At 38.0% G+C, this 25,132-nt stretch overlaps 1 long non-coding RNA gene across 1 annotated transcript in view; it reads right to left on the reverse strand.

Annotated features, from left to right (window-relative positions):
* LOC128929848 (uncharacterized) overlaps positions 1-16,328 on the reverse strand; it is a 43,681-nt gene extending 27,353 nt beyond the window's left edge. The window contains exon 1 of the long non-coding RNA XR_008477049.2: positions 15,828-16,328. This is a non-coding gene — a long non-coding RNA (uncharacterized LOC128929848). The remainder of the gene's footprint in view (positions 1-15,827) is intronic.
* Positions 16,329-25,132: the final 8,804 nt, after the last annotated feature.

A 25,132-nucleotide genomic window follows, 5' to 3' on the forward strand; every position in this document is an offset into this window, starting at 1 on the left:
AGAAGACCATGCCTGGAGAAACCCCATCCCAACAAAAACTAGCCAGGTGTGGTGACCCCTGCCTGTGTCTCCTGAGGTGGGAGAATCACCGGACTACCAGAGGTGAGGCTGCAGTGAGCCGTGACCACGCCACTGCCCTCCAGCCTGGGCATCAGAGTGAGATCCTGTTTCAAAAAAAAAAAGCCTTGAAAGAAGATCATTGCAACCAACGTATATTCAATAATGTTTTACTATAATAGATATGGTGAGAGTAAGCATAGACTTTAAATCATGTTTGCAGCCTAGCTAATTATAATTAAATACATATAAGCAGTAGTCAAATAGTGGCTAAGATGTGAAACGTAAAGCCCCACATTTGGGTTATTAAGCCTGTAATTCTGGAGGACTCTAGAATTAGCTGATCTGCTAGTCCACACTTCTACAATAGTTCCTTTGGATAGCAGACTGTTCTCCGGCTAACATTACAGATACTTATATTCCTCTTCTGCTTTGCCACCTCTTACATAGGAATGAGAAAAACTACTTGTTTTCGAAACTGCACTTGTAGCTAGCTTTGAGCCTGTCACAGTTATGACCAATGAAATATATGGAAGTCTGTTGGTAGCTTCTGGGAAGTCTTTTCCTATAAGGCAAGCATCCTGCTGATACAGCCTTCCCCCCTTCCTCTCATTTTGATCTCAGATGATGTTCAGAGCTCCTATGGCAACCATCTGCAAACCTGAGTGTGACGAGCCTGAGGGAAGGGTAAGAGAATCACAAAGACTCTGGCCACTTACCAAGTTGTAGGTTATGTGTTAATTGTACAAAGATAAAAACATCTTATTTGTATTTTTGATTAAAGCTTCAGGAAAATAAAAACACTTCAAAAAAGGCTATTTTGTCTATGACATTTTGTTAGCAAAGACAACAGAAGAAAAAAAAAGTGGTTTTCTTGAACGCTAATGGGGAGAGAATATCTATTAGACATTTGCAAAGTCCCTTACTTCTGAGGTCCCTTTTGGCAAACAAAATATGTATGAAAGAGAAAGCAATCTGTTGTATTTTCTGTGTGTATGTGTGTTTGTGTATATATTAGTCTGCTCAGATGGGTATAACAAAATGTCACATTCTGGGTGGATTAAACAACAACAATCTATTTCCTCATAGTTCTAAAGTCTGGGAAATCCAAGACCAAGGTGGTGGCAAGGTAGGTTTCATTCTGAACCATCTTCACCTACTTTGCAGGCCGCCACCATCTCACGTGCATTCAAATGATCTATTCTTTGTGTGCGTGAGCTTTGAGCGTACATTCTTGTGTCTCTTCTTATAACGAGATGGTTCCTATCAGATCAGGGCCTCATCCTTATGACTTCATTTAACCCTAATTATTTCTTCAAAGGCTCCATCTCCAAGACAGCCACACGGGGGGTTAGTGCTCTAACTTATAAATTTGGGCGGGGACATAAAAAAGTCTGTAACAGTATGGTATGCATATAGCATCATTAAATGTTTACAAACATGTTTCTCAGTTAAAGAGATCAGTTTTTTCTTTATTTGTTCATTCAACAAACATGTTTTGGCACAACCTAATAAAAATTATTAAGAAGCACATGATCCCTTTAAGCAGTTCAAAGTGATATGGCTGTTTATACAGGGTATTCTCTGTGAAAGAAGAAGCATCTATCTTGGAAAATATTTTACATTTTGTTAGCAAAGGAGAAACATTGGTTCTCTTTTGAAAGCCAATGGTGAGAGAAACATCTGTTAGACTAATCAAACTTCTGAGAGTCTTTCAGCAAATCACATATATAACTGTGCATCACTGTGGTTAATGTGGCATAGGTATTCATGGTAAATTCACAGAAGTAAACTTGGTGAACTATAGAGCTGTGGAGGGCCAGAAAGGAGGACAAAGATTGTCAAAAAGTAGAATTCTAGCACATTTTAGTTGCTTTCCTAAAAGATAGAAGACCATACCCAGCAGAAAGTTTAGCTCCAGTCTACTCAAGTGGTATTGTTCATATACTATTAATGAATGTATTTAAATTTTTTAAAAACAGCTGATATGCACAAATTTGGAAACAAAACTAATTCTTGGTAGTCATCCATCTCTCTTGGGGGGTGGGGAAGAGGAATATGTAGATGTCCTAAAAAGGAAGCTACTAGTTACAAATACTCAGGGTGACACGAGTATGAGCAGATGAGCAGCATATTTTATAGAGAAGAGGGAGAACTGTGGCAGGCCTATTATGTGTGTATTCCAGGGTTGGAGAGTATGGGGATTATTTCCTATATATCTTAAATTTATCCAATTCTTTTCATCATCTCCACTATCACAAAACTATCTCAAATGAACCATTACAATAGCCTTTTTTTTTTTTTGAGATTGAGTCTCGCTCTGTTGCCAGGCTGAAGTGCTGTGGCACAATCTCAGCTCACTGCAACCTCCAATTCCCAGGCTCAAGCCTCAGCCTCCTGAGTAGCTGGGATTATAGGCAAGCACCACCATGCCCAGCTAATTTTTGTATTTTTAGTAAAGATGGGGTTTCACCATATTGGTTAGGATGGTCTTAATCTCCTGATATCCTGATCCATCCACCTTGGCCTCCCAAAGTGCTGGGATTACAGGCGAGAGCCACCGCACCTGGCTGCAATAGTCTTTTAACTGATATCTCTATTTCCACTTCTGCCCCAACCATAATCCATTCTCTTAAGGGAGCCACAGGTTTTTTTCCAAAATATCTAAATCACATCATTTTTTTTCTACCCAAAACATTCAAAGATTGCCATTGCACTTAATATAAACTTTACACTTCTTTTCTTGACATTCAAACATGGTCTCACCTCTACAAACTGTTCTTTTCTAATGCCTGCCCATGTAGCTACCTTTTCATTCTCTGAGTCCCAAGCTCCCTTGACTCCTAACTTTTTGTCTGGGAATGCTATTTGTCTGGTTCTTCCTCTTCAAGTCTTGAACTTTTCCTCTTTGGGCAACTTAAAAGAGTCCTCAAAGCAGTTGCCAAATTTAATCTTAAAATTATTATTTTCTCTTTTACTATCTGTTTCCTCTTTTCTCCTCCCCAGTTTTTCCCCCAAAGGCAGGGCTTTGTCAATTTTTCTCTAACCCCTGTTCCTCTCCCCACTTAGAAGAGGCTCTGGAACACAGGGTTCAAAAATATTTATTGAATAATTAGGATTCTAAAAACCTGAATTAGGGCAGTAGTAGGGAAAATAGAGGTCAATGGTCTGGATAAAGAAAATGTGGCACATATACACCATGGAATACTATGCAGCCATAAAAAAGGATGATTTCATGTACTTTGCAGAAAAATGAATGAAGCTGGAAACAATCATTCTCAGCAAACTAACACAGAAATAGAAAACAAAACACTACATGTTCTCCCTCATAAGTGGGAGTTGAACAACATGAAAATATGAACACAGGGAGGGGAACATCACACACCAGGACCTGTCAGGGGGTTGGGGGGAAGGAGAGGGAGAACATCAGGACAAATACCTAATGTAGATGATGGGTTGATGGGTGCAGCAAACCACTATGGCACTTATGTCCCCATGTAACAAACCTACACATTCTGCATATGCAATCCAGAACTTAAATTATAATAATTAAAGAAAAAGAAAATAGAAGTCAGTAGCAAAAAATATTTCGACAGAAAATATAAGTCTTGGGGATTGATACTCTCAGGAGATTGTTTTGCTACTAACTGATGGAGAGACTTACAGAGGGAGGAGGAGATTTAGGGAGGCAGAGGGTAGATGCAGTTCAGGACATGCTGCTTTTGAAATATGGTAAGCAATCTGGAGCTGTCCATCAGTCAGTTGGATACAATAGTCCAAAATTCAGAAGAGAGGCATGACTTATAGAATTAGAGTCAGATTAATTAGGAGTCTGATTAATTAATTTCCCTTCTTTTCCTTCATATCCCTTGCCCACAGTATAATGGTCTAAAACATATTAGGGACTCATATGTTAGCAGCACTTAAATGAAGATCAGAAACACATGGCTCAATATGTGGTACGGTGACAAGCATCATGGAAATATACCTGATGGGCCCAGGTGTCTCATCCGGATAATTTGTTTTTCATTCCATAATTAATTTGTTGTCATAGAAGATGGTGTTTTTCTACCATCAAGTGAGATATAATAATAGCACAATATCACAAAATTCTGTCTTTGTTCTTTGCTTATTTTAATAATATATAATAGTTTAAAAAGTTTATCCATGACAAACATTATAAGGAATTGGGATAAACTGAAAGCTTTTCTTCTAAGATCAGAAGCAAGGATGCCCACTTTCACCATTCCTGTTCAACATAATGCTGGAAGTTCTGGCCAGAGCACTTAGGCAATAGAAACAACAGTCATCCAAACTGGAAAAGAAGTCAAATTGTCCTCGTGTCAGATGACATGATCTTACATAGAGAAAACCCTAAAGAATCTACCAAAAAACTGTTGGAACTAATAACTGAATTCAGTAAAGTTGCAGGATACAAAACATACAAAAGTCAGCTGTGTTTCTACATATTAACAAGATACCAAAAAATAAATCAAGAAAACAATCCCATTCACAGTCCCTACAAAAAAAAATACTTAGGAATAAGGTTAACCAAGGAGGTGAAAGAACTGTACACTGAAAGCTACAAAACATTGACTTTAAAATTGAAGAAGATACAAACAAATTTTAAAATGTTCTATGTTCATGAGTTGGAAGAATTAATATTGTTAAAATGGCCAGACTTCTCAAAATGATCTACAGATTCATGCAATCCCTATCAAAGTATCAATGACCTTTTTCACAGAAATAGAAAAATCATCCTGAAATTTGTATGGAACCACAGAAGACCCCAAATAGCAAAAGCAATCTTGAGCAAAAAGAACAAAGCTAGAGGCATCACACTACCTAACTTCAAAATATACTGTAAGGCTACAGCAACCAAAACACCAAGGTACTAGCATAAAAATAGACACATACACCATGGAGCAGAATAGAGAGCTCAGAACTAAATTCCCAGATCTACAGCCAATTGATTTTTAACAAAGGTGTACGAACACACAGTGAGGAAAGGACAGTCTCCTTAATAAATGATGCTGAGAAAAAATGGATAGTCACATGCAAGAGAATGAGATTAGACTCCTACGTCGAACCATAGACAAAAATCAATCCAAAATGCATTAAAGACTTAAGTATAAAACCAAAACTATGAAACTACTAGAAGAAAACATAAGGCAAATGCTTTAGAACATTAGACTTGGCAAGGATTTTTAAAATAAGACCTTGGAAGCACAGACAACAAAAGCAAAAATAGTCAAATGGGGTCACAGGATCATCTCAACCTGAAAAACTTTTGCACAGCAAAAGAAACAACACAGTGAAGAAGCAACCTATAGAATGAGAGAAACTGTTTGCAAACTGGAAGTCTGACAAGGGATTAATATCCGGAATATATAAATAACTATACAACTCAACAACAATAACTTAATTAAAAATGGGCAAAGACCTTAATAAACACTTCTCAAGAGAAGGAATACAAATGGTCAATAGATAATTTAAAAATGCTCAACATTAGTAATCATCTGGGAAGTGCAAACCAAAATCACAACAAGGTACCACCTTACTTCAGTTAAAATGGCTCTTAATAAAAAGACAAAAGAAAACGTGTTTGTGAGGATGTGGACAAAGGGGAACACCTATACACTGTTGGTGGGATTGTAAATTAGTACAGCCACTGTAGAAAACAGTATGGATAGTCCTCAATAGATTAAAAGTAAAACTATTATATGATACAGCAAACCCACTACTGGTAGTATATCCAAAAGAAATAAAATCAGTATGTTGAAGAGATATCTGCACTCTCATGCTTATTGCAGCACTATTGGCAATAGCCAAGATATGGAATCAACCCAAGGGTCCAACAACAGATGAATGGATAAAGAAAATGTTATACAGGCACACACACACACAATGGAATGCTCTCCAGCCATTAAAAAAAAAAAAAAGGAGTCCTGCCATATATGGCAACAAGGATGAAACTGAAAGACAGCATATTACATGAAATAAGCCAGACACAGAAAGACAAATGCCATATATTATTTCACTTACATGTGGAATCAGAGAAAAAAAAGGGGTTGATATTAAAGAAGCAAAGACTGGGGAGGAGAGGGAGCAAGGAAAGACAGGAAACTGTTGGTCAACTGGAAGAATGTTACAATTAGAAGGAATATGTTCTGATGTTTTATTGCAAAGTAGGGTGACAATAGTTAAGAGCAAGTCATATATTATAAAATAACTGGAAGTGACACTTTTGAATGTTCACACCACAAAGAAATGATAAACGTATGAGGTAAGAATGGATATGCTAAGTACCCTGATTTGATCATTATATAATATATATGTACCAAAACTTCAAATTTTACTCCATGAATATGTATAATTGCAATTTATCAATAAAGCAAACTTTAAGAGGAAATTTAAAGAATGAAAAAAACTGATCTCACTAGTAATTAAAGAAAAGTGAGTGCAACTACAAGAAGACAAGATTGGCAAGAATGTTTGTGAAAACAGTGTTCTCACTAGAGTACGTGGAAATGAAATCTGTGCATTGCTGATGGGAGTGCAAATTTCTTTAAAAATAATCATATTTCTGGAGCTGATTTAGCAATATGTAGTAAAACCATTAAAAACATTCATAGTCTTAATACAGAAATTACACTTCTATTAACTTAATGATATATATGTTATGAGTAAATATTTAATTCAAAGGATGTGCATTACATTTATCACAAATACTTCAACTAAAAAGTTTCCAGTATTTAGAGGATTTGTTAAATACTGCATATAAAATTGTGAACGCTTTTGTTCCCAATAAAATGAAGACTTAGATGTAGCCAACAAACATTTTTAAAAAGCTCAATATCACTGATCATTACAGAAATGCAAATCAAAACCAAAATGAGATACTATCTCACCCAGTAAGAATGGCTTAAATTAAATTAAAAAGTCAAAAAACAACAGATGCTGGCAAAATTGCAGAGTAAAGGGAATGCTTATACATTGTTGATAGGAGTGTAAATTAATTCAACCACTGTGGAAAGTAGTGTGGCAATTTCTCAAAAAACAAATAACAACAACAAAAAAAAAAAAAAAAACAGAAATACCATTCAACCCAGCAATCCCATTACTGGGTGTATACCCAAAGGAGTACAAATCATTCTGCCATAAAGACATTTGCACATGTATATTCACTGCAGCGCCATTTACAATAGCAAAGACATAGAATCAACCTAAATGTCTATCAGTGTTTATCCAATCTGGATAAAGAAAATATAGTTTATATACACTATGGAATATTATGCAGCCATAAAAAAGAACAAGATCATATCCTTTGCAGGAACACAGATGGAGCTGGAGGCCATTATCCTTAGCAACTAATACAGGAAAAGAAAACCAAATACATGTTCTCAGTTTTAAGTGGGAGCTAAAAGGTGAAACACATGGCTCCAAAGGGAAAAACAACAGACACTGGGTCTTACTTGTAGGTGGAGAGTGGGAGGAGGGAGGATTAGAAAAAATAACTATGGATGCTAGACTTCGTTCCTGGATGACAGAATAATCTGTAAAACAAACCCCCATGACACAAGTTTACTTATACATGAAACCTGCATATGTAACCCTGAACCTAAAATACAAGTTTAAAAAATAGAAAAGGAAGATTAAAGATATTCACGACATACTACTTCTATGGTTTGAATGTGTCCCCCAAGAAGCATGCATTAGAAACCCAATCCCTACTGCAACAGTGTTGGGAGGTAGGGCCTAACGGGAGGTGTTTAGGTCAAGAGAGCTCCACCCTCATGAATGGATTAATGCTGGTTATAAAAGGGCTTGTGGCTGAATTTAATTCCTTGTTCTCTCTTGCCATGTGATGCCTTCTGTCACGTTGTGACACAGCAAGAAGGCTCTCACCAGATGCCAGTGCCGTGCTCTTGGACTTTCCAGTCTCTAGTACTCAGTACCATGAGCCAAATAAATTTCTGTTTATTTTAAATCATGCAGTCTGTGGTATTCTGTTGTAGCAACCAAAAACAGACTAAGACAATCACTAAATGAAAGAAGCAAGTTACAAAACTATGATTTCAGTTTTACAAGTTAAATTATATATATTTATGTATTTGTATACAAAAATAATAAATATAATACCTGTGGCTATCTCCACTTGATGAAATTAGGAAGTTTTATTTTCTTCTTTTCATCAACCTGTATTTTCTCAATTTTCTACAATAAACATATATGACTTTTTTTTTTTTTTTTTTGAGACGGAGTTTCGCTCTTGTTACCCAGGCTGGAGTGCAATGGCGCGATCTCAGCTCATCGCAACCTCCACCTCCTGGGTTCAGGCAATTCTCCTGCCTCAGCCTCCTGAGTAGCTGGGATTACAGGCACGTACCACTGTACCCAGCTAATTTTTTATATTTTTAGTAGAGACAGGGTTTTACCATGTTGACCAGGATGGTCTCGATCTCTTGACCTCGTGATCCACCCACCTCAGCCCCCCAAAATGCTGAGATTATAGGCATGAGCCACCGTTATTACTTTTAAACTAATAAAAACTAATATGTATATTGACCCACCATCTGCTATCTGACTTAGGGCAAATGAGACAGACTCAATATGTCTGTCTCCCATAAAAGGAAGATAATGCTATCCAAGCCATGGCATTGAGTGGCCTAAATGAAGTGTGAATATGCTATACCCAGCCTGTCTCATAGTAGGCACTTATGAATGGGTAGAATCTGACATTCAGCCTGAACTGACTACTGTTACCTTTGGCCATTCAGAAGAGTTCATCTGTAAACCTAAAATATACAGCATAAATATTTCATTAAACTGACATTGGTGAACAGATCTAATATTATTCATTAACTAACCATTTATTTCACGTGTTTACTCTAATCTTAAATTTTGAAGGCTTAAGTAGGGTCTATCCAATTTACTAATGACTTTTGTTCTAACTTCACTTCTAAGTTACACATTACTAAATAGTGATTTCTCAAATTAAACTTAAAATACCTTTTGAATCCATGAAATATTGGAAATCTGTGTAATGTTTTTGACAGGACACAATGGCTTTGAACTAGTAATTAAACAAGAATAATGAAATAACAGCTACAGATATTTATCTAGACACGTGGGGCTTGGAAAAAGCAGTTTAATCAGAGGTAAAAGTTAAGTGGAAACTTTTGTGAATAATTTAATGGGAGATTTCAGAGTAAGCTAAGTCAAACAGAAAGAGCTTTTACAGGTGGGCAGAGTTGTCCACCTCAACTTAGTAGGTCGACAAACACAGCAAAAGATTTATGCCTTTGGGATACAAGTAAGCAAGGAGACAGCTTCCCAAATCCTTCCTGGGTTCTCATGGAAGCTGACTGCAGGTTTGGTGGTTCCCACAGTGCACAGGAGCAAAGTGACCACTACGTCCTTCCCTGCCTTCTGTGAAATGAGACTGGGGTGAAGCATATCAGTCCTAAAGCGCTGACCTACTGCCTTGTAAAGGTTTCTTTTATATCATGGCTTGCTGCACAGGAGCTTATAAAAGATTGCACAGGGTTTTAAATTTTTTTGCATAAGCCTATCATTAGCTTTAACTTTATGCTTCTTAATCAAAGTAAGGGCTGTTCTTTTGCTTATGATGGGATAAAAATATTACTCTGGTGGCTGAATAGGAGTTAGAAGACAGAGGAAGAAGTGAGGGTTTGCCTCCAATTGAATTAATAAAAGTATGCACGGTAAAAGAAGAAAAAAGTTACAAGGAAAGATGATCAGGAGAATATGGCAGGTAAAACTGAGCCAGACAAAAGCAAGAGAGCACTCAGTCTGGAAGGTTTATAATCTGGTGTGTGTCAGGCCCCATCCTGCAACTGTGCGTGTCAGGAATTTATTTAGCAGGGTCTTAGAGAAATTCCTTTTGTAATATGTGAACGACTTTATGTTCTAAATTAGACCTTTATTGTAAGTACTAAAACACACAAATAAAGTAAAAGACATTTGCCTTTCCTTTTTCAGCTAGATAACTCATTAAGGGTTGATGTTGCTTGCATGGATATATTTACAATACCTTGCTTAATATCTTTTTAAAAAATCTGTTGAGGCCAGGCGCGGTGGCTCACACCTGTAATTCCTGCACTTTGGGGGCCGAGGCGGGCAGATCACCTGAGGTCAGGAGTTTGAGACCAGCCTGGTCAACATGGTGAAACCCCATGTCTATTAAAAATACAAAAAAAAAAAAATTAGCTAGATGTGGTGTTGCAGCTTATAGTCCCAGCTACTCGAGAGGTGGATGCAAGAGAAACCCGGGAGGCAGAGGTTTTAGTAAGCAGAGATCGTGCCGCTGCACTCCAGCCTGGGCAACAGAGCAGGACTGTGTCTCAAACAAAAAATCTGTTGAATTTACTTTTCTAAGCATTTCATGTCTGCAAAATGTTTTCTAATTTTCACCAGATCTTACAGCCCACCATCTTCCAAGCTCACTTGCCTCTTAATCTAATTCTAGTTCAAAATATACCTTAAAATTCCACCGACTTAAATCCTGCACTCTTGCTTTAAGGGCAGACAAATTCCTTCGCATTTCCGAGCCTCGGCGCTTATTTAAAGGGAGGCCTTAATAGTGCCCACCAATCAGGTTTATTGAAAGAACAGGTGAAGAGTATTAACAGAGCACCTGGCATCTGCTGTGGCTCAGGAAACAGCACTGTAGCCACAGGTCAGTGTGGATGTTGTGCAGGTGGTAAGTGAGGCAGCGTGTGTTTTCCATGCCCACGTAACGACGTGTGCCAGTCAGAGATTTATGCCTCATCCAGCGCCTGCTAAGCTGCTATGAAAAGATAACAATTCAGTCACAGTCTGGAAACAAGAAGAGAAAGCTACCTGCAATGCTGAGTTATCCATAGCCCTGCAGTAGCCTGAAGACCTACTTGGTGGTGATGGGATCTGTGTCTGAATAGATAACTTCACAGAAATACATTTTCATTGCACCCAAGTTGACAATAAACTGGAGCTCATCTTTTCAATCTCATCTCCCGTCATTCCATTTCTGATTCACTGGCCATACTAGCCTTTTTCAGTTCAATGGGTGCTGTAAACACTTTCCCACCTCAAAACCCTCAAACACAACACTTTCTGTACATTTTCTTTCTATAGAGGAAGAAAGCCAAACCTTAGCTAGGGAAATCTCAGCTTCCTGCTTCTGAGGGCTTTCCAGTAAATCTTGTTTTATTAAGTGATGCTTAATAATTGTTTTATAAACAATGAAAGTTAGAGTGAAACTTCCTATGTAAATGCATCAAACAAATAAGACTGGTATTTAAGGACTCAAAGAAATAGGGAAATTAAGGAAGTTCATCTATTTAACATCAGGTAACAAATTCTCTTAAGCTTTTCTTGGAAACATTTCTCTTTATGCTCAGTCTCACCTTTCAAATATATCAGAAAAATAATATTGATTTTGTGTGTTGTCAAGGCATAAACAGCTAATATGAAAGGCACTTCCTAAATTTATTTTCTTTTTTTTTTTTTTGAGATGGAGTTTCATTCTTGGAGTGCAATGGCGCGATCTCGGCTCACCGCAACCTCCGCCTCCTGGGTTCAGGCAATTCTCCTGCCTCAGCCTCCAGAGTAGCTGGAACTACAGGCATGTGGCACCATGCCCAGCCAATTTTTTGTATTTTTAGTAGAGATGGGGTTTCACCATGTTGTCCAGGATGCCTAAATTTATTTTCACGATACAAAATGGGCACTGGGACTAAACATATAGTGTGTGCCTTTGTGCATTAGCTGGTTCCTCACTCAATCGCATCAGGAGTTTTAAACTTTAAAATGTTTGGAAGTAAACATTATTTGAGTAAACTTGATTCCACTGTTTTTGGTCACTACCTTCTGCTGAAGTGGAAGGGTACACTCTAAGAAAGTTGAGTGAATTTAAATATATTGAAATAAGAACTTCCTTCCATTCAACCAATATACCTGTACATGCTGAGATTACTGTTTCTGTGCATGAAGTTACTAGAAAAATAATGGCAACAAAAACACAATGTCTGCTGGTCTCGGGTTCTGCCTACAGAAAGACCTCAGAAACATTTCAGGCATTGCTTTCAATTACTCAACGCTTTGTAGTCTATATATATTCAGGCATTCGATCAGCAAACATTACTGACCATCTACTGGATGGTAGGGCACGGGCTTGACATCCGCTATGATGAACAAGGCCCTTTGTAAACTCACTACTTCTCCAGTCTCCTCTGCCAACCAACCCCATCCAGAGCCCCAGCTCCAGACATGCTGTATACCAGCTCTGCATGCTCTATTCACTCCATAATGCCCAGGAAGTTAGCCCTGAAACACTTGTAACTCTCTCCTGGGGACCACTTACCACCTTGGGCTGGACTCATTTCTCTTGAGTCCATTACCACCGCAATCTTTCACTGCTTATCACATCACAGTGCTGGCGTGTACACCACAGGGGCTCAACAAATATTTGTTACATACAAGCAGATTGTGACCAGTCTTGGAGATAACATTTCAAAATAGGGTATATGGTCTTAGATTCCAATCAATTAATACTTTATAATCTACTCACAAGTAAAATGGACCTAGGGGCTGTTATAACTAGAAGTACTTTAGAAAGTAGGTATCAACACTGACCCTCAGGGCACAAATCCCTTTCATAGCAAGCCTGCCATTCCCACAGAAGCAACTGTGATTTGGAAAGTTCTCCTGAAACGGCTGTAGGAACAGCCACTTGGAACAGAACCCTAGAACATTTATGCCTGAGGAGCCTGCCAAGTCTTCTCCAAACCCCTCATTTTACAGATGAAATCACAAACCAGAAAGGTGACATGAACACAGTGAGTGGAAAACAAGGTTCTTTGGCTCCAAGCCTAATGACACTTTATTTCATACAAACGTCTCCTGTATTTGGGTATATCTGTGAACATTTCATGGATGATGGATCAGGGCAGTTATCTGTGAATTATACTTCCACCACAGCCAGTGGAAGGAGAATTCTCAGTCTTGTCTCTGATTCCAGATTCCAGTTCTACCCCTTGGGCCTGGGATGATGAAGGAGATTGGTGAGTCACATTTTAATACTGTCAAGCAAGGGTCAACAACTTACACCCAGCCTGAGGTAGCTGCAGGCATCATACCCACCTACCTGCAGTGAAACTTCTGCCCATTCCCATGCCGTTCATGCACGCACTGGACCAACAGCTTTTGAATGAAGAGTCATCCTGACCTCACTAAAATAAACGCTGCCTTGTTAGGTACTATGACTACACCACAGACCCTGAGGCAGGAGGGAAGAAAGCCAGGACTTATTCGGTGAGTCAGCAGAATTAAAGGGCTACATTGAGAGGAAATTCCATCAGACATAGGGCGAAGGTAGGGCAAGGCACTATCTAGCCTCCTCCCTTGCCATCACAGTCACTCTAAAAAGGTCTCTGTCTTCACAGCTCCCCACTTCTGTCCCCAGAATCCAGGCTCACTTCCAGGACAGGCTCCTGAAGAAGGACTGTGGCCTCTGCTCTTCAGGTTTAGCAGCAGAGAGGGAGCCAGTGCTCTTCACCCTCTCTATGCTAGGTCTTAGCACAGAGGGTTAACAAGCCAATCCATTGGGTGCCCCATGGGCACATCATAGCCTCAGCTGAAGAACAAAGACCCAACAGGCATGAATGTAGGGATGCAGGCCATAGGTGGATCATGACACATATGAGTGAATGAATCCTGATCTAAGAGTTGTTTTCCTCCTCCAAACAAACCAGAAGATGAATCTTCCACCCTCTTATCAATCTGCAGAGATTCCTTCCAAATTCAGACAGGATGTTCAACATTTAGAACAGAAACACAGTAATCATAAAATCAAACTATCATAGTTATAATAGTTTAATGTGGACTCTCCTTCAACGTAACTTTCTTTAGTGCAGGTTTCTCTCGTGGCACCAATATTACTTCAGTACACTTATTTGTTTCTATAATTCCCTTTTCTCAACTGTATTAAAGGATGAGACCTTATCTTTTGACCATTGTATGACCATCACCTAATTAATATGACTGAGAGACAGTAAGAGTTTAATAAATAAATCTTGCATAATCACATTTAGCTAGATTTTCAGAAGGTACCATACAAATTGGTTAGATGCTTTCATATTAAAAACAAGAAATAAATATTACATCTTATCTCCATATTTATATAAAATCAAAATACTAAACAGAATCTTACTCTCGTAAAGTGGCTACAACTCATAAAAATAAACTATAAGTGTCTATTTAAACTTCCCTACTTGGAACATTAACTAAATACTTAATGTTCTCAATTTTAAATGGGAGCTAAACATTGAGTACACATGGACAAAAAGGGGGGAGATCAACAGACACCAGGGCCTACCTGAAGGTGGAGGGAGGGAGGAGGGAGGAAGGTGGAGGGAAGAGAATGAGGATCAAAAAACTACCTGTCAGTAGTATGTTTATTACCTGCGTGATGAAATACTCTGTACACGAAACACTTGAGACACAACTTACTCATATAAGAAGCCTGCGCATGTACCTTCTGATAGGAAGGAAGGAAGGAAGGAAGGAAGGAAGGAAGGAAGGAAGGAAGGAAGGAAGGAAGGAAGGGGGAGGGAGGGAGGAAGGGAGGAAAGGAGGGACAGAGGGAGGGAGGGAGGGAGGGAGGAAGAAAGGGAGGTAGGAGGGAAGGAGGGAGGGAGGGAGGGAAGGAAGGAAGGAAGGAAGGGGGAGGGAGGGAGGGAAAGAGAAAGAAAGATGTTCTCTGCATGGGCCTTGTCTTTAAATACATTGAAATTGGGTGAATAATTGTTTCTGTCTTCATAGTCAATGGCTCCACATTTGACTAAACATTAAATCACAAATGAATTCAGTTTTTCCTGGCTATTATATTCTTGCTTCAAATTTTTGTGATTTGTACTCAAGTCGTATCATGTATTTTACTTATGAGATCCTGTAATTTTCCTTTTTATTTGTTCACACTTCGTTGGCATAAGGGAAGATTTGACCCCATCAGTTTTCTTTCTGTGACTCAATTTTAATATCTATATGCTTTAAGAAGTTCTAAAATTTAAAAAAAAGAAAAAACTTCCCTGCTTATGGTAGACAGAATAATGGCCCCGCATAGATGCTCACTTCCTTATCCCCAGAATCTGTGGCAAAAAGAACTTGGCCAGTTTGATAAAGTTAAGGACTTTATCAAATTGAGAGATTATTCTGGGCTAAATAGGTGGCCTCATTAAACTGTATAGGTCTTTAAAAGCAGGGAACATTTCCTGCCTGTAGTCGTGGAGTGATATGACCACGGAAGAAGGGTCAGAGAGCTGCTGGCTTTGAAGATGGGAGGAAGCAGCCACCAGCCAAGGAATGCAGATGTCCTCTACAAGCTGGAAAAGGTCAGGAAGCAGATCCTTCCCTAGAGAATGCATGCTACCGCACCTTGATTTCACCAAGGGAACCCAGACCTCTGATATACCGATGCGTGAGATAATATACTGGTGTCGTTTTAAGCCGCTATGTCTCTGGCAATTGGTTATAGCAACAATAGAAAAACCATACAGAGCCCAAACCCTAGCAACTCACAAGCTAGAGGGAAGCTCTCTGAACTTGCATTTCCTCATCTGTAAAAGTAAATAAACACTACCTAAAAGACTCCTGTGAAGATGAAATGCAATGAATAATGCAGAAAGCTTAATTCAGTGTCTGCAACCTCTGAAGTGAGGGGAGTTGTTCTCTGAATTAACTGGGGTGTGAGCCCCACAGCCACTTACAGTCCCGCAGTCGGCCTCCCCTCTGCCCTCCTGGAGTGAAAAGCGTTCCTTCTGAGGCTGCTGATTAGAGACGTCACCTCTATTCGCATGCGCAGGACTGGACAAGATCTTTGGGTCTTATAAACCGCTTGAGAAGCAGCAGTTGACTTCCTAGGCGACCAAGGCATCTTCCAGTTCCCACGTCCAAAGGGAGCAGCACAGAGGAGGAGAGGGCCACCCTCAGGTGTCACTGCAACCCTGTTACTGTGCCCGGCAGCTTTGCCTTCCTGGTCTGAGATGATGCCCTGTAGAGGGAGATGACGCAGTAACCGTATTCCAAAGACCACATACTCTCAGACTCAGTTAAACCATACGGCCTGCCTTGTTGCCTCGTTTAGAAACAATCATTTTCCATTCTAAAGTTTGAATGAAATAAAACCCAAACTGCTACCAATTTTGCACAATGGAGATGCCTGCAGCATATTTTAGTTGGCGCTCGGTCCTCGCATTTACGATGAACTTAGAGTGCCGCCTAGTGGCACAATGAGAGGCGGTAGTGACAACATTTTGTAGAGGAAAAAACTACCAAGGGAGACTTCGGGAACGTTATAAATAGAAAGTCCCAAGGTCCTGGTGCTGAGCGGCTGTTTTATGGGCTTGCTTGACCCAAATGAGCTATATCCCAAGGTATATAGACGCCTCATCTAAAAAGGCGTCCTAGCTGCATCAGGATATACATCTTATCTAGGCCTCAAACAGCCTAAATAAGAGTGTTTTTCATTTACTGTAGAATATTTTTGTAAATTTTCTTATCTTCATGAGACAGAAACATAAAATTGATCTTTTCCTTAGAAATATTTATATTCGAAATACTAAAGGTTATTACTGAAATTTTTGAATTTTAATAAACTTTCAATTTATTCATTTCTATTATCTGTTTTTCACTAGGATGCCAGCTATGCACCATTGAAATATGTTTGTTTCAAATGGATTTTAATAATTCTGTAGCACAAGTATTCCCTATATTAGCCATTTCTATTTTCTCACATTCTCTTTATTTTTTCTGAAAACTTTCCTTATTCTTAACTCAATGTTTTTACTTCAGCTAGTTTTCTGAAAGGGTTATATTTAATAATTTTTGTCACCTTTTTTTTGAATAATAAAGTCTCTCTTATTTGCTCCATACCTTCCTTGAGATGAAGAGTTTAATATATTGAAAAAAGTGGCTTTGCTCAAGGAATTTTAAATATAGAAAGCTGCTTCTTGACTAGCTGGAATTGGACCATTTTCTATAACATCAAAACACATCATAGAAACTGAGAACCTTCCTGGGTTTTCTACTACTTATCCGGCTCCTCTTTCTCAGTTGCCATTTTCACTAACTAGATGTTAGCCAGCCCCCTTCCACTCTATCCTCTTCGCTACACAGAAGTAATTTGCTGACTCCAAACTCTGGCTCTTCTACAGATTTTCCCGAGTGCCAGCCCTACAGAAATAAACCGGCATTAAACATCTCAACTTCAATGTTCAAAACCAAACTGATCCTCTTCCTCCCTACATCTGCTTCTCTTCCTAAATCCTTGATCTCATAGAAAATGGTGCCACTGTCTGCTGAGCCACTGAAACCAGAATTGGGAGATAACTATAATTCCTCCCTCCCCCTTGACCTCCCCCAAATCCCACTGCCACTCTCCGTTCACCCTTTCATCATCTTTTGCCATGATGATTTCTCAGTGGTTCTCCCTGTTGTCCCTGTAGATCGAGCATTGTAAAATGCAAATTGATCACCACTTAAAAATCCTTCATTGATTTTCCAATACCTTCAGCCTAAATCTAAACTCCTACATGAGGATATCAATACCTTTATCATCTGGCTCCCAGAACCTCCTGAGCTTCACCTCTTCCCACTAACCATTGTTCATCCAATCTTCCAGCCATCCTAGACATGAACATTCCCTTCCACACCTCCCTGCCTTAGCTAATGCTCACCACTCCCTCAGGCTAGCTCCTTCAGTCCTCAGCTTAGGCAACAGGTCACCCAGGAAGTCAGCTTAAGGCATACAGACAACATTGGAACACAGATCACATTGCATTCCATTGTCTTTATGTGTCTGCCTCTTCCCCTACTAGACTTCTTGAGGGCAGAAACTGTTAATGTTCATTTCTGAAAACCTCCTGCCCTACACATAGATTGTTATATTTGTTGGAGAAGTGAAGAAAATACATTAATGGAGAACACTTTGTGACTTCTTACCATCTGCCAGACCCTACAAAGATGTTACATGTCTGGCTATGTTTAATCTTCGTACTGATTCTATGAAGATTTTGAGTGTTTGTTTTACAAATGAAGAACATTAGGGCCATTAAAGTCAACAACGTTAAATTATCTGAGGTCACCATCGCAGAAGCTGTAATGTACCTCCCAAATCCTGCTTTAAGAAAAGACTGGACAGGTGCTGTGGCATCTCTACTAAAAATACACCTGCCTCAGCCTCCCAAAGTGCTGGGACATCTGAACCAACTGAGACATCTATGATGGTGGATATTGTATTAGTATATTCTCACACTGCTTTCAAGAGCCACCTGAGTCTGGGCACAGTCGCTTATGCCTGTAATCCCAGCTCTTTGGGAGGCCAAGGCGAGTGGATCACCTGAAGTCAGGAGTTCAAGACCAGTCTGGCTGGCATCGTAAAACCTCATCTCTACTAAAAATACAAAAGTTAGCCGAGTGTGTGGTGGGCACCTGTAATCCAGCTACTCAGGAGACTGAGGCAAGAGAATAGCTTGAACCCAAGAGACAAAGTTTGCAGTAAGCCAAGATCAGGCCATTGCATTCCAGCCTGGGTGATAAGGGCAAGACTTCGTCTGAAAAAAAAAACAGGACTTATGCTTCATCTGTGTGGACTGCTGTCTGAGGTACTCTTCACCCAAGGTTATGCCCTCTTTCCAGGGCACGTTCAGTGACTGACCCCTATGTGAGTTAACCTCAACTAGGTTGTCAATTCAGAGCATCTCAGTGGGTCGGCTCAAAGGCCTTCTTTGAGATATAATTTTCCTCTATCCAATCTCAATTCCTTCTCTTTCTTTAAAAGATATCAATGCCAAAGCACCCTTTTTTTTAGCTTTTAAGTTCAGGAGTACATGTGCACTTTTTTACATGGGTAAACTTGTGTCATAAGAGTTTGTCGTACAGATTAAATCATCACCCAGGTATTAAGCCTAGTACCCATTAGTTATTTTACTTAATCCTCTCCCTCCTCCAACCCTCCACCCTTCACTAGGCTCCATTGTGTGTTGTTCCCCTCTCTGTGCCCATGTATTCTCATCATTTAGCTCACACTTATAAGTGAAAACATGCTGTATTTAGTTTTCTGTTCTTGTGTTAGTTTGCTAAGGATAATTGCCTCCAGCTCCATCCATGTCCCTGCAAAGGATATAATTTAACTCTTTTTTATGGCTGCATGGTATTCCATAGTATACGTACCACATTTACTTTATCGTGTTTCTCATTGATGAGCATTTAGGTTGATTCTGTGTCTTTGCCATTGTGAATAATGTTGCAATTATCACACACTTGCATGTATATTTATAATAGAATAATTTTTATTCCTTTGGGTATATACCCAGTAATGGGATTTGTGAGTCAAACAGTATTTCTGTCTTTAGGTCTTTGAGGAATTGCCACACTGTCTTCCACAATGATTAAACTAATTTATACTTCCACTGACAGTGAATAAGCGTTCTTTTTTCTCCACAACCTCACCAGCATCTGCTATCTTTTGACTTTTTCATAATAGTCATTCTGACTAGTGTGAGATGGTATCTCATTGTGGTTTGACTTGCATTTCTCTATAGAGTTTTTGTTTTCTCCTAAATGTAAGTTCCTTATAGATGCTGGATATTAGACCTTTGTCATATGCACAGTTTGTGAAAACGTTCTCCCATTCTGTAGGTTGTCTGTTTACTTTGTTGATGGTCTCCTTTACTGTGCAGAAGCTCTTTGGTTTAATTAGATCCCATTTGTCAATTTTTGCTGTTGTTGCAATTGCAAAAGCATCCCTTAACAAGCCTCATGCACTCTTCTCTCCATCTCAGACTCTGCTCCTGAGGGAATACTGTAACACTCACACAGCTAGTAAACCACAGATACTAAGCACAGGCACTCAATGAACATTTGTCAATTCACTGTTCCATCTGTTTTTTCATTTAGTTGGTGCCATTTGTTTATGGAACTTGTCCTCAAGAACCTCACAGCCTAGTCTACTGGCCCTGAAGGAAGGGACAGGGAAATTATACTTTAAAGTGCGTGGTTTGAAGATCAAATCAATAAATATAAGTTTAATTACATCAAACAGGACACAAACATTCTCTAAGTTTAAGCTTTGTTTTATTTAACAATACTGTTAGAAACCCAAAATTTTAGCAATATTTCTTCTTAAATACAAGCCTGATCCACATCTTATTTATGTTATTTTTCTAAATACCTTTAAAGCAATTAAAAAGCAAAACATTGTAAGAGAAGAGAAGAGAAGGATCTCATGAGTGCCTAATGACCGCAAGTCTTCCAGGGTAGTCATGTCACAAGTTTAGCCTCCCTGGATGTTAAAATCTGCTCTGGTGACTTCAAGCATTACAGCCACTTGAAGCCTCTGGCTATGGCAGCGTGCTCTAGATCCTGCCAGCAGATCTCTTCAGAAAAGAGAACAAAAACAGTTCAAACACCTTTAGACCTTAGTTTTAAAACATGATCTTGCAAATACACCAAAAGCAAATGCAACAAAAGCAAAAGTTAACAAACGGGACCTAAACAAACTTAAGAGCTTCTGCACAGCAAAAGAAACTATCAACAGAGTAATCTGACAACCTATAAAATAGGAGAAAATATTTGCAAACTACACATCTGACAAAGGTCTAATATCTGGCATCTATAAGGAACTTAAACAAATTTGCAAGAGAAAAACAAAGAACCCCGCTAAGTGACCAGAGGACATGAATGGACATTTTTCAAAATAAGACATCATGTAGCCAACAAGCGCATGAAAAAAAGTCTCAATATCAATGATAATTAGAGAAATGCAACTCAAAGCACAGTAAGATACTATCTCACACCAGTCAGAATGGCTATTATTAAAAAGCCAAAAAATAATAATAATAACAGATGCTGGCATGGTTGTGGAGAAAAGGGAACACTTATAAATTGTTGGTGGAAGCAAAAATTAATTCAACCATTGTGGAAAGCAATATGGCAATTCCTTAAAGAACTAAAAGCAGAACTGTCATTTGACCCAGCAACCCCATCACTAGGTATAAACTTAGAGGAATATAAATCGTTCTATCACATAGACACATGCACACAAATCTACACTGCAGCACTACTCACAATACCAAAGACATGGAATCAACCTAAATGCCCATTAATGACAGACTGAATAAAGAAAACACAGTACATATACACCATGGTATACTATGTAGCCACAAAAAAGAATGAGATCATGTCTTTTGTGTAAACATGGATGGAGCAGGAGGCTATTATCCTTAGCAAACTAATATAAGAAGAGAAAACCAAACACTGCATGCTCTCACTTGTAAGTGAGTGCTAAATGATAAGAACTTGCATGCACATAGAGGGGAACAACAAACACTGGGGTCTACTTGAGGATAGAGGGTAGGAGGAAGGAAAGGAGCAGAAAAGATTACTATTGAGTACTGAATGTAATACCTGGGTGATAAAATAATCTGTACAACAAACTCCCGTGATACAAGTTTACCTGTGTAACACACCTTCACATGTACCCCAGAAGGTAAATCAAAATTATATATACATACATACATACACACATATATATTTCTGATCTTAAACTCTTCAACTTTGATTATTAAGAACTAAGCTACAGAAGGGCTAACTTTTCAAATAAGTGTTGCAGGGAGCATTCTTTACCAGTGTTTGAACTGTTATTGGAATGATTTTTTGGTTTGAGTCTGCTTTCTGTCTTTTTTTAAATTGAGGAATGGTCTTTTAAAAATACCGTCAGAAAACTTAATTAATTAATTAAAATGTCAAAAAGCCCTGTCAGTCCGGCTCAGTTTTCTAGAAGCTTATTGCACAGTCTTAAACCTATACAATTTTGCATTGTCCAAATTAAAATAAACTTCTAGGAGAAAGATTAGTAAAGAGACTACAGTCTAAGCTGACACTCTGAGGTACTCACTCTTTTCATATTCCATCTCTACCATGCTGACCCCTTCTGGTTCTCTGTTGCCCCCCACAGCCAAAGAAAGAGAAGAAAAGGTCTTTCATAGATTCTATTGAACTACTACTCTGGAACTATTACTTCCTTAAGAATTTTATGTTTGTGTCATTTTGTGAGGGAACCACTTGTATCAACAAAAATGTAAGAAAGAGGTTAAGAATGTAGAATTGGACTTAAGGAGGCTTAAATTCAAACTCTTCATCTTAATGTAGCAGTTGTATGGCCTCAAGAAGCTGTTTAATGTTTCTGAGCCACTTTCAACTGTTCTTTTAATGGTTACTTATGTTAATTAATTAATATCCACTATATTAACACCTACTTCATAGTCATTTTTAAATAAACTGAACAAATTATTGAATAAGACTCTTTTCACTCAGTTGACATATAAATAGCACATGACAAATGATGAGAGTTGCTACTTAAAGTACCTTTATTGCACTGAGAATAGACAAGTGCAGAGAGAAAACATTTATTAAGCATTAACTTCATATCAGATACAGCACTATCTTTACATGCATATTCCCAGTTAATTCTCATATCAATCCAATGTGATTGACAATAATATTCCTACTATGTCATGGAAGGCTTGAAGCCTCAGAGAGATTAAGAAACCTTCCGAGATTCACACAACTAGATTGTGATCTAAGAGGAGGATCTGTGTCTTGTTTGAATTCACAACAGTTGTCATCAAGTAGTATTTGGTGATGGATACATGAACAGCTGAATGCGTAAATCAAATATAAGCTTTATTTCCCAGGTAGTGCAGACTTTGCATGTCACATTCAGGACAACAAGAGTCTTACTGAAACATTAAGGAATCGTTTAGATTATCAGTAGGAGCTGATAAAACGTACAGAGAATGTTACTTACCACTTTATACATATTTTGTTTTGGAAAATATATTTTGGTTCCAGGTATTTAAGGAAATCTTTGTCCAATTATTAGCTGATCACTAATGGACCATAGACTTCTGGGGAACATACAACAAAGAACACAGATGTCATAAAATTAGTTCAGAAAGTTCGCTGAACAAACAACTACAAAAGAAGCAACAAAAACAAGCACTAAGAGATAGGTTATAAAATTCAAATATATAACATTTAAAATATCCTGTTTTCAACAAAAAATTACGAGCCACACCAAAAAAATAAGAAAGTGTATGGTCCATACACACGAAAAAAGGCAATCAATAGAAACTGCTCCTGAAGAAGAGCAGATGTTGGACATATGAATCAAAGTTCTTAAGTAACTGATTTCAGATATATTGAAAGAGCTAAAACAATTTCTAAATAACTAAAGGAAAGCATGAGAAAAACTTCCTACTTAGCAGAAAATACCAATGAAGAGAAAGAAATTCTCTAAAAAAGACACTAAATAGAAATTTTAAAGTTGAAAAATGTAGTAAATGAAATAAAAAATTTGCAGAGGGATTCAATGGGAAATTTGAGCAGGCAGAGAAAGAGTCAGTGAATTTGAAGACAGGACAGTTAATATTTTTCAGTGTAAGGAGCTGAAAGAAAAAAATGAAGAAAAAGTGAACAGAGCCTGAGACCCATGTAACACCAACAAGCTTACCAATGCATACATAATGAGAGCCGCAAAAAGAGAGGAGAAAGGAACAGAAAGAAGAAATAATGATCACACTCCTTCCAAATTAAAGACATGAAAATAAACATTTAACATGCTCAACAAACTGTAAAATGAACTCAGAGACTCATACTTGAACATTGTAATCAAACTTTGAAAAGCCAATGACAAAGAGAATCTTGAAAGCAGCAAGAGAAAAAAAGACTCATCATGTACAAGAGATACTTAAAGAGTAACAGATTACTCATCAGAAAGTCATCAACCAAAACATTAAAACTGTTCTCCAAAAAAATGATGGAGCAATTAAGACATTCCCAGATAAACAAAAACTGAGGGAGTTTTTTGCTAGTAGACTTTCCCTACAGGAAATGTTAAAGGGAATCCTACACCCTGAAATAAATGGACACTAGACAGTAATTTGAATCTATACAAAGTAATAAAGAATACTGGTAAAGGTAACTACGTAAGTAACTGTAAAAGACAGCATTAATGCATTTTTTTGTTTTTAACTCCTTTTAAAATTTTATTTAAAAACAAGTGCATAATGCAATAATTGTAAATCTTAGTTGATGAGCACATAATGTATAAATATGTAATTTATACAGCATAAAGGAGAAAAAGAATAGAGTTCTATAGGAATAAAGTTTTTGTATACTATTGAAATTATTTGTATTAATCTAAACTAGTTTGTTATAAATTAAGGTGTTAATTGTAATCTTCAAGGAAACCACTAAGAAAATAACCCAAAAATATGTAGTTAAAAAAAATTAAATAGTACTTTTTCCTTGGAATATATTTTCTGCCTATAGGCCATATTTTCTTGAGTTTCTTTGTGTGTCTCATATTTTTTTGCTGAAAGCAATATTATGAATAATATATATTTGAATATTATAACCCATTTCTTAGTATTTGTTATTGCTTCTTGTTGTAGTTGTTTATTTAGTTACTTTTCTAAACTAATTTTGTAAGTTTTCACTCTTCATTCTGTGTACCCCTTGAAGTAAGTCTCTGTTCCATTAGTGGCCAGCTACATTAAATAAAAATTAAAATGTAATTTCAGAATATATTTAACACGAAAGAGGAAGAAATAGAGGAACTGATGAACAAAACAGACATATCACTCTAGTTCATTTCTCTTACTATAACAAAATAACACAGACTGGGTAATTTATAAACAATAGAAATTTATTTCTCATAATTCTGAAGGCTGGGAAGTCCAAGATTATGGCACCAGCAGATTTAGATTCTGGGGAAGGCATCTTTTCACAGTATCCCCACATGGCAGAAGAGTTGAAGGAACCAGGCAGCTCTTTGAAACTTTTTCTATAAAGATATTAATCTCACTCACAAGGGCAGAACCCTCATGACTTAATCACGTTCCAAAATGCCATGCATCTTAATCCTACCACAATGGAGATTAAGTTTCAACATGAATTTTGGAGGAACTCAAACATTGAAACCACAGTAAACATACAGAAAACAGAAATA

Source organism: Callithrix jacchus, chromosome 16 (genome assembly GCF_049354715.1).
Source record: "Callithrix jacchus isolate 240 chromosome 16, calJac240_pri, whole genome shotgun sequence".
Lineage (NCBI taxonomy): Eukaryota > Metazoa > Chordata > Mammalia > Primates > Cebidae > Callithrix > Callithrix jacchus.